Here is a 12,108-nt window from a genome sequence, read left to right as displayed (position 1 = left end):
GTATAATACATCTAGTCTAGACTAACACTTAACTTGACACAGGTTAACCCTAGGTATGGTTTAGCTGAGCGATTAATCAGCGTAAGGATTTACTTCTTTGCAAGAGTTCTGCAAGAAGGTCACTTCGATATTTTTCTTCCTGTTGGTAAGAGATAAAAACACTACAAGCCAGCAGAGACAGAGAGAAGCTAACTGGACCCAGTATAACCAGTTGGAAGCATCATTCCAAATGGAAAAGGAGTTGTTCTAAGTTTCCAATTGGGTGGTCTCCCTTATAATGTTGAATTTTCATTTTGAGCCATCAACATAACACCAAATCACTAGACATGCTTTCCTAGCCATTAATCAATTTATACATAAGTTTCTAAGAACAAGGATGTTTGAATTGGTAAAAAGAAACTTCTAATACAATTCAAAGTTTATGCACATGGAATGACTTCTAGGCTAGTTATCTAACATGGGATTGAAAAAACATTAATGAAAAAAATATAACGCAAACCACTCCAACAATCTATAAAACTTTGTAGATGATTATTGGAAGTTCAGGTAATAATATTAATGCTCAATATAATCTCATGATGTAGAAATTCCCATAGCCATTGTTTGACTCATTTTGTTGAAAATTAGACTCTAATTAAGGTTTTGTTTGTTAAGTTAATATGGGGTTACTTGTGGACTTGGTTCATATTTCTATTGTTGGCCTCTATCACCTTAGTTTATATAAAGGGAGGACAATGCCTTTGTTTAAAAAATGATACTTTGTATCTTAGAGATTCATAGTTGATGTGATGCTAGTTATTTGGAGAATCTTGTAAGATCATGTATTACTCTTATAACAAGGATTAGTGCATTTGGGATGCTAGTCCTAGGGTTCCTTGGCTTATGAGATTCATGTGTTGAGCATAGTAGCTCGTGGGATGCAAATGTGTGAATCCCCTTGAGAGATTGGTGATGCAAATGGGAGATCTTGGGGGATGACAATTGGTGTTGGCTTGTTTGGATGCTCCAAAATTTAGGTTGTAGAGCTTGGTGGGATGCCTTTCTTGGCCTTTTTATTGATAGTTAGTTTTTTAATTTCTTATGGATGCCCTAGCTAAGACTTGAGATGTAACGAAGATTACTTGCTTGAGATGAGGTGAGAGGACTTCTTGTATGAGCCTGAGATGAATTGTGACATATTCATTACTATGATAATAAAATGTGAACTATTGTTATCCTAAATTTTTTATTTCAGATCTTAATTTTTCATGAAATGAGAAAGTTTCATGGTTGTATTAGCATGATGATTTACTAGGACGACGGGGCTAAATGTTAGGTTTTTCTTCCATCCTTAATGAAACTTTCAAATATGATTTATTGTTATTATATTTATGTTTTAATGAAGTAAATTTCTGATATGTGTATTGCGATGGATTTTTCCTTAAAGGGATGCTAAAATGATCTATAGTTGAAGTCTTTGTGATGCTTGCATTGGGAAGATTTAAAGTTTCCTATAAGGCTATTGAAGAAAATGGTTTTAGCACTAAGGATGAAAACTCTACAGAGTATAACCTTGGCATCATAGAAATAAGGAAAATATCTACAACAATCCTTGAAAATCCTACAATGGATCTCTTGTAATATACAAAAATACATGAATGCTCTCATGTTAAAAACACTTATTGGTTTAGGTCACCCTATAGTAACATAAATTTTGTTTGGATCAACTGACATACCTTCTCCAGAAATATCTTTGCTAATACTGTAAAATAGCCAACTCTTGTGCAAGCTACCACAAAAACAGAAGAGCAACGATAAGTAGTCATAAAGATTTATGGATCCAATCAAGTCATTCCTCCTCCAATTATCCCGTAGAAAGGAATATGAATCCCTCAACCAATAGGTTTCATACCATTTCCTAGAAAAAGGCAAAACCCTCAACGATAGCTTCAACCCTTAGAAGAAAAATATCCCACTTCAACTTATTGTTATCCCACAAACCTTTGTCCCTCTAATATATACAAATTCTCAAGTGGAAACCTTGCTTATCTTATAAGAACAATCCCTCTATGAAAAGCATCAAGATATGGAACCATCTTAAGAAAAATCGTTCTCCTAGCCCAGTGATGATCTTGTAGGAAAAAAGGCACAACAATTGGAAGAACAAGATCCTAAAGAGGAATGACTACCAAGGAACCAAGGAAGAAAATCAATTAAAGAAAACATGGAGGAAACTAACAAGGATAAAGTTTTTAGGATTTGGAGAATATAGGATTCAATTGAAATTTGATTAGGGGTTGGAAATAAATTTATATTTATAAAAAGTATAGGAAAGCAAGGGTTGTCAAGGATGCAATTAGGTGATAGCTCTAAGCCTTCATTAGAGAAATAATAAAAATTGTCTCCTAGAACAATAGGTGAATGGGTCACCAATATAAATTAAAGCTTTAAGAGACATTCAAAATCTAATAATCCTGCCATCCTAATAAAATAGGAAACAAAGCTTGAAGAGGGATAAATACTGGAAATTGGTAGAAAACAATGGAAAGAAAGTCCAGGAACATTAACAATCTATAGGGGAGAATCCGGGGGTATACACTCTTTGGAATTGATCCTTATCTGATATTGTTTAGTCCAAGTCTCCATTATTACTCAACATTAGATCCTTACAAAGCTAGTATGTAGAAATACAAGTCAACAAATTAATCTATTTAACATTTACGCTCATGTTCAATAGAGAGAGGAATTTGAGTGCTGACAGTATGTGAAATGAAGGATATTGTTTCTATAAATAATAGTATTATAGCAAGATATTTTAATTTGGTTACATTTCAAATATGGAAAAGGAGTGACTAAGCATTATCTGGGATCAATTTAGAGAAAAGGTGGAGGACTAGATTTAGACGGGTATCTAGTAGATATCAAGGCAAAGAGGTGAAAATATACATGGAATAACAAAGGGGCTAGGCCAAGAGGTGCTGCAGCCATGTTGGATTAGTTCTTAATCTGTAGTGGGTTTCTATTGAAGAACATGGAAATAATCTCCAATATAATTCCTTATATAGCTCTAGATCATAGGCCAGTTTCTCTTTTGTTATAATGGATCCAAAACTAAGGCCCTATTCCCTTCTGATCTAATCCTCTATGGATTCAAGATCAGATAGATTTGGCCATTATAAAAGAAACATGGAAATAACAGGTTCAAGGATCTCCTTGCTATGTTTGGGAGGTAAAATTAGAGGAACAAAATCAACATTGAAAGAATAGGTAGAGAACTATTTATTAGAGCTATTGGTTGAAAGGAAGGTACTTCAATAATGACCATTTGAACTCCAATTTTTTCTTGAAAATCAAGAGGTGATGCCACAATAACGTTTTGAGAAGAGTCTTGTTATGAAACCAGCTCAAGAAAAGATAGAAAAGATAGATCAATGCCTTAGAATTCAGCCTCTTCGAGGGGGCAACCTCCTTTACATTACATAAATGAACAATTCTTGGATGATACAAATGACAAAACCTCCTTTCTATATATAGGAGTCTAGGGAGTCACAATATAATCCATCCGACCTAACAATAATAATATAAAGCCACAAAAATAACAATAGAGGGATTCTGTGGGGCACAGAAATAACAACATGGGGGTAATAGGGGCACAACAATATAAATAAGGGGTATAACTACAATAGTAATGGGGTAATCACTAGTATTATAGGGACCCAACATGCCCCTCTCCTTCAAAAAAGTGTTGTCCTCAACGCTTGAGTAGTTCTGGATACTTCTGCATAAAATTCTCATCCTCCCATGTGGAATCTTCAGCGGATAAGTTCTTCCAGTTGATAAGATACTCTGAAATTGATCGATTTCGTAGCTGTCGAGTTCTTGTTTCTATGACTGCTTCCGGTTCCAATATAATTTTTGCTTCCTCGTCAAGTTCTGGAAATATTGTTTGAACTAGGATCTTTTCGCCTATAACCTTCTTTAAACATGAAACATGGAAAACTAGGTGCAATCGAGAAGTTGCAGGAAGCTCCAATTTGTATGCCATAGTACCAATCTTTTGCAACACCTTGTATGGACCATAATACTTTGGTGATAATTTATTATCCTTCTTAGCTTGCTTTAGGGGCATTTTCTTATATGGTTGTAGTCGTAGGAATACCCAATCACCTACATCAAAACTTCTTTCACTGCGATGTTGATCTGCCTGTTGTGTCATTCTATTTTGTGCCAACACGAGGTTATCCTTTAAGAGTTGGAGGACTTGTTGTTGATGTTCGATGTGATGTTCCACTGCCTGAACCTTAGAATTTTCTCTTAAATATGATGTGATGGATGGTGGTTGATACCCATAAAGTGCCATAAATGGGGTCATTTTTGTTTCTGTATGGAAGGAAGTGTTATACCACCATTCAACCAGAGGCAACCATTTGACCCATTGTGTCTGTTCATAAGATACAAAGCAACGAAGATATCCTTCCAAACATTTGTTTACTATCTCAGTTTGCCCATCATATTGAGGATGATAAGATGAGCTATGAGCTAACTGAGTACCAAGACAAGAAAATAATTTTGTCCAAAAATTTCCAGTGAAAATGGGATCTCTGTCACTTACAATAATCTTTGGGTTTCCATGTAGCTTTTGAATTGTTTCCATAAATGCTGTAGAAACTGTATTGGCTTTAAATGGATGTGATAATGCACAAAAGTGTGCATACTTGGTAAGTCTGTCAACTACCACCATGATGATACTCTTTCCCTCAGACTTGGGTAAACCTGCGATAAAATCCATTGAAACCTCCTCCCAACGTTGGCTTGGAATGGATAAAGGTTGTAATAGACCCAGTGTCTTAATTGTTTCAACTTTATTTTGTTGGCAAACCAAACATTCCGCCACAAACTTTTGAATATCTGATTTAAGGCCATCCCAAAAAATTCCTTCTTAACCCTGTGGTAAGTTTTTAAAAATCCTGAGTGCCCTCCTAAGGGAGAAGTGTGCAATTCCATAAGAATCTTTTGTTTTAGCTGAGAATTCTTACAGAGGTATAAGCGATCTTTGTACCATAATGAATCATTTTGCCAGCTAAATGTATCAGACGTACTGGAATCTTGTTGTAGCTTTCGAATAAGTGCCCATACTTCTTCATCATTCTTCCATTCCTCCCTTGCTTCGTTTATCCAATCTGGTTGGATAATAGAAATGGCGCACAACAATGCTTCCACATCCTCATCCTTTCTTGAGAGTGCATCTGCCACCACATTTTGCTTCCCTTTCTTGTATATGATTTCAAAGTCATAACCCAACATCTTTGTGACCCACTTTTGTTGCTCTTCAGAGGATAATCTTTGTTCTAAAAAGTATTTAAGGCTATCATGATCCGTTTTTACCTTGAAGTGTCTTCCCATTAGGTAGGGTCGCCATTTCTTAAGTGCATTGAGTATTGCCAACATTTCCTTCTCATAAATAGCTTTTCTTAAAAACTTTCCATTGATTGGACGACTTTCAAAAGCAATGGGTCTTTCATCTTGCATTAGAACAGCACCAATTCCATTTCCTGAAGCATCACATTCCACAATAAAGGTTTTTGTGAAGTCTGGTGTAGCTAAGACCGGTGCTTGGCACATTGCCTCTTTAAGATGTTCAAAGGCCTTTGTTGCTTGCGGAGTCCATGAAAATGCATCTTTCTTCAATAATGTTGTTAGAGGTGCTGCTATTCTCCCATAATTCTTAACAAACTTGCGATAATACCTTGTCAACCCAAGAAATCCTCGCAGATGCTTTATGGATGTGGGGATTTTCCATTCCTTAATGGCTTTAATTTTGCTAGGGTCTACCTTAACTCCTTCATGAGATACAATATGACCCAAATATTCCACCTCCTGGACTCCAAAGAAACATTTGGATCTTTTTGCATATGATTGTTTCTCCTCCAATAGTTGTAGCACCTTGTCAACATGTTCAACATGATCCTTCCAAGACTTGCTGTAGATTAGTATATCATCAAAAAATACTAACACAAATTTTCTAAGGAATGGTTTGAAAATTAAATTCATCAAACCTTGAAATGTTGAAGGTGCATTAGTAAGGCCAAAAGGCATGACCAAAAATTCATAATGACCCTCATGAGTTCTAAATGCCATTTTCGGAATGTCTTCAATCTTCATTCTGATTTGATGATATCCCGAACGAAGATCCAACTTGGTGAAGTAAATTGATCCATGCAATTCATCCAGTAATTCATCAATGACAGGAATGGGGAACTTATCTTTAATAGTGAGCTTGTTGAGCTCCCTATAATCTGGAAACATGCGCCATGATCTATCCTTCTTGTGCACCAATACTACTGGAGCAGAGAAAGAACTTTGACTTGGTTGAATTATACCATCCTCTAGCATTTCTGCAACCATACGTTCAATTTCACTTTTTTGGACATAGGGATATCTGTACGGCCTGATGTTTGGAGGAACACTTCCTGGAATCAGATGAATAGCATGATCATGATCACACATAGGTGGGAGACCTTTGGGAGTCTCAAATACCTTGGAATGATTGTCCAGGACTTTTTGGAGATATGGAGAAATAGATGATTCCGATGTGGAAACATCTAGCGAACATAATTGTGCAATTACACCTCTTTGCTCCTTTTTTAGAAGCTTTGTCATACCATTAGAGCTGATTATCTTTCCTGGTTTCCCTGCAATACCCCTTAATTCAACTTCCTTTCCTTCCATAGAAAATTTGATGAAAAGTTCTTGAAAATTAAAAGCTATTGTACCCAAGGATTGTAGCCATTGGACTCCTAGTACAACATCAGCACCTCCCATTGGAATGGAAAGCATTGGGCTAGTCAATACATATTCTCCCATGGATAGCTTGATATTATGGCACCTTCCAGAGCAATTTATTGTTCCTCCCTTTGCAATCATCACTTGACACTTTGGTGCTGGATATAGGAAGCAATTCAATTCTTTTGCTACCCTACAATGAATAAAATTGTGGGTGCTTCCTGAATCAATCAACACTATTACCTTTTTCTTCTTGATTTGTCCTTCTATCTTGATGGTTTGAGGAGTGGTAATTCCCGCAAATGCATTACAAGATATGGTCGGATTTATTTGTTCTTCATCTAGGCTTTGCTCCTGGAGTATATCTTCTTCTTTTGACCTTTCTTGCTCCTTTTCTTCTTCCTCTTCACAATCTATGTAGAATAATTTCTTCTCAGCACACTTATGACCTTTAGTGTATTTGCTATCACAACTGTAACAAAGCCCTTTTGCTCTTTTTTCTTCCAATTGTTGTGGTGTCAACCTTATAGGTTGTGGAAGACTAGGGGCAACAACACTTCCGTCTTTATAGTTTTGAGTGGTATGCTTCCTAGTTGCCATAATTTTGCTTTCCATTTTTCTTGCTAACCTGAATGCCTTCTCTAATGAATCAGGTTCCCAAAGGCGAACATCATGTTGGATATTGTCCTTTAAAGACCCTATGAACACATCAATCCTATGCTCCTCTGGAATATCTTTTACCCTTATGTTCAATTTTTGGAACTCCTCAATGTGCTCCATTACTGAACCCTTTTGTTTGAGACTTATCAATTGGCTAAAAAAAGTGTTGCTTTTTTGTATCTTCATAATGTGCTATCAATTCTTCCGTAAAAATTGCCCAAGTGATAAATTTTTTATGAGAGCAAAGCCATTGATACCATACAAACTGATTTGGTTCCAAATATACAGTTGCCATACGTACCTTTTGTGTGTTTTGCACATTATTGAGATCGAAGAACTGCTCCATCTGTAATATCCATGTGGCGGGATCCTTGCCATCAAACTTCCTCATATCGATTTTTGGAATATGGTGGGTCTTCGATCCAACATTAGAGTCTATGGAATCATGATTAACATTACTTTTGTTCACATCATGAGTTTCCTTTACAACCTTTTCACCATTAGTAAGTATTTCTTGTAGAAAATTTGTCAAATCTGTCTTCTAATCTGCCATGTCTGTCTTCAAATCTGTCATGTTTGTCTTCAAATCTGTCTTCAAATCTGTCTTCAAATCATCCATCTTAGCTTCCATGCCCTTTATCTTAGATTCCACGCCATTTATCTTAGCTTCGGTTAGCTTTTGTGAGCGTGACATGTGTTGCACTTGTTCTTGTAATTTTGATATATCATGTAGCATTTCTTCCTCTTCTTCATGAGTCATGCTAGAGCTTTCAGGTTCCTTACTAGGTGTTTGCATTTTATTTCCTCGGGGCATCAGTTACTGATAATAATTCTTTACTATGCCCTTTGAATTCCGTTAAACCAAGCTTACACAAAAATTTAAAAAAAAACTACACACCTTTTTTCACTTTATAGAAGCCTGATATTGAATTTGATGTATCTCTGTAATTTCGGATCATCCAATTCTGAAGTTGCGACCTGTAGTATCCTTCTGCATCCTCTTTCCAATGCCACAAGTCTGACCCAAATTGGATTCTCCAAGGAAGAGTTATGTGAAATCTCCCACAGTGACTTGCTTTTAGACTAGTTCAGTAGAGCGAACTTGTACGATGTGCCACGAGTCACTGTTTCAACCTCTGGATCTGAAACTTGCATACAAGAAACTACAGTCCATCTTCTTACGAAATTTAAATCTGATCTCCAGAGAGAAAGTTATGACGATTTTCCCCAGGTCACCTGTTTTGAATGTAATTCAGGAGTCTGCAAAAAGACCAATTTCCTCAGATCATATATCCGCAAATATCGCGCAAAAATATTTGAAATTCAGACCCAAGGTTCAGCGCGATTTCTTCTCAAATGGGTTTTTTTTGCGACTTCTGAAACGTCACAGAAAAAAAAGTTATAGAAAAAATGCCACGATGACCTGTTTGGAGCAGCGAAACCCTAGAATCCAAAGCTCTAATACCAAATGTTATGAAACCAGCTCAAGAAAAGATAGAAAAGATAGATCAACGCCTTAGAATTCAGCCTCTTCAAGGGGGCAACCTCCTTTACATTACATAAATGAACAATTCTTGGATGATACAAATGACAAAACCTCCTTTCTATATATAGGAGTCTAGGGAGTCACAATATAATCCAGCCGACCTAACAATAATAATATAAAGCCACAAAAATAACAATAGAGGGATTCTATGGGGCACAGAAATAACAACATGGGGGTAATAGGGGCACAACAATATAAATAAGGGGTATAACTACAATAGTAATGGGGTAATCACTAGTATTATAGGGACCCAACAAGTCTTGTTTGGGAAAATTCATTTAGCTTGTCGGTGGGAGGAAAGAGTATTCGAGAATCTAGTCTAGAATTTTATGGCTCATAGCTAAGGATAGAAACAATTTTCTTTCATAAGGGTAGACAACAAAGGAATAATGTTCATGGGATACTCAAAGAGAACGGGGTTAGGGTCACAATTATGAAGAAATAACAGAGAGAGCTTTCAACACCTTTAAGGAGATATATATGAAGTGGGAGGAAGCAAATCCTGAAGCTACAAAACTTATGCTTCAAGGAATCCCCTGCTTGGCTTCAAAAGTAGATAACTAAGAACTTGGCAATGAGATTGACAAGGAGAAACTCATTTCTTGAATATGGGTTTAGAACAAGATAAATATACCATTATTTACCATTCACTTTTATTGTCCCAACTGGAGTGTTATAAAGCTTGAATATGCTGAATATGGAGCTATACAGGACAAATCCAAAGATAGGAAGGAGCACAAAATCATCTTATAGAATTCTAAAAAAAATAATTGTCAGCTGCTTGAAAAGGATTATTCCCAAATTAATTTCTAAAAATCAAGAAGGTTTTGTTCAAAAATGTCATATCATAGACAATATTTTGCTACTATAGGAGGAAATACACTCCAAGAAAAGTAATGGAGAAAAGAGAAGGATAATAAAGATGATATGACCAATGCCTTTTATTGGGTTTGTTCTTCCTTTTTATTTTTAGTCTTCAATATGTTTGGCTTTGTAGATTCCTTTATAAATTCAAATATAAATGCATTGAATTCCTTTAGATAACTCCATTGGTTAATGGTAGACCCACTTGTTGATGGTGCTAGACATGCCAACATTCAGGGGATCTCCCCGGTATGAAGTCCCAACTAGACCTTACACTATTTGGTGTAGGAGTCCCATCAGGTATGATGGCCAAATTTCCATTATCTTAAATATATGCCTTAGATCTTGCTTGTTAGCATGTGAGAGTGGTCTGCTTCATATTTGAACATCGAGGTTCGCATGCTTGGTGAGTGCTAGTGTTACTTGTGTCAAGGTTCTTTCACCACAGAGGAAGTGGGTGGAGGTGAGTCTCCAGTTGAAAGGGAAGAAGTCCCAAATTTGTATGAGACACACAACACAACAAGACATTCACAACTTTCGGAGGGGCAATCCACACGGATGCAACAGCTACAACACATAAGAGAAGATAGTACGTACAACACTCAGCATAACAGTCTGTGCATGTGCGACGGTCGTTGTAACAAGTTTATGAGAAAGGTTCTATTTGATGTTCGGTGAGGCAACCCATGCGGGTAGGAAAATGTTAACAACTCATACAACACATTCTCATAAATATATGTATTAGAGCAACTGAAAGAGTGAGTGAAAATTGCGTAGAAGTCACTAGGAGACTAAGATGGACAATTCGGATCAGTAGTGACTATCCGCGGGATATGGCTTGACTGGGGGGAAATCTGGGCAATTTTCGGAGGGAAACAGTGCGGGCAATAGAGGAGCTTGGCAGTAAAAACTGTGCAATTCCTATAGGGAGGAAGTTGTGGGCTGTAGGAGGCTTGGCGGAAAACTATGCAATTCATGGAGGGAGAAAGTAGCGGGCTGCAGGAGGCTTGGTAGCAAAAACTACGCAATTCCTAGAGGGAGCTGACAGCGGGATACAAGAGGCTTGGCAGCAAAAATTATGCATTTTTTTCTAGAGAGTTGGCTGCAGGCTGCGGGGTTGCTAGTGACAAAAACTGCGCAACTACTAGGAGGCTAACCTGCTGAACACCTCTATGTAGTTTTTGAGTTGAGCGAGATGTTGGGCAGTTGAGGGGCTTGCTCATGAAATCCCTATATTTTTTTGGGTGAGCAGCCGGTCGACTGACTGGGTGGTTCTTTGGAAAAACTACACAATTTTTTGAGGGAGACAGGGATGGACACTGGGTGTCTGTCTGGTTGCCTGTGTAGTTTTCTCAGTCAGTAGAGTGGGCAAGGTTTGCAACTTTTGCGTAATTTTTAGGGGAGTGAGTCTCGGGGTCACTGCCCGGTCCAACTCTCTGGTTGACTAGTAGGAGGGTTGGTTGATCAGCTTGCAGGCAACATAGATTAAAATGGATTTTTGGACTCTCCTGCGTTGTTCTGGGTGACAGTCAGTTGAGTTGATTCTGGGGTGGAGGTCTAACTGTTAGAGGGTGATCCGGCCGTCAGAACTTTAGCATAATGACTAAGTGCGTGAGCAAGTGAATTTGTGCATACATGACCTTACGAACACACACTCAACATGACTCGATGACAAGATGCCTCATACAATCAAGATAACACACTCAGTGTGAATGAGCAATAGTGCGAGTGACAAGCGCGGTGCTTGTGATAGATCGTTGAATAACCATGATGATGCTTGTACGGCAGTGCATACAACTTCGTGTGTGAGTGAAACATATGTTTACATAGTGAATACAACTTGTAAACATGAAGCGGGACCTTATGCATGACCAGAACATGGCTGCAAGCGTGACATTATGGCCAACATGCAAGAATATGTCCGTTGAATGATCAAGAAAGAAGGGTGAAAAGACTCAACACAGGCTCATGGGGTGAGTCCGAGTGCTTCCAAACATCAAGTAAAAGTCCAAGGGAGGCTCTGATATTGGAGGTAGGCCAAAATTTCGGAGGGTGTTGCAGTTGCTACAACACTTGGCGACACACTGTTTGAACTCCAAATTCTTTGTTTTGGTCCATTTACAGCGCATGGCCTTGGTCTTTCAGGGAGTATTGAATCATTGTGTAGGTTATTCCATCTTCCCTTCTCACCCCATGGACATACATGGTTCACCTTTTGCCTACTTAGTCGAACACAATAACAAATTTCAGCTTGATCACAGTGTTTTGAAATCGGG

Source organism: Pinus tabuliformis, chromosome 1_2 (assembly GCF_031772625.1).
Source record: "Pinus tabuliformis cultivar Carrire ecotype Pingquan chromosome 1_2, CPIR1, whole genome shotgun sequence".
Lineage (NCBI taxonomy): Eukaryota > Viridiplantae > Streptophyta > Pinopsida > Pinales > Pinaceae > Pinus > Pinus tabuliformis.
Note: the sequence above shows the minus strand (reverse complement) of the source record.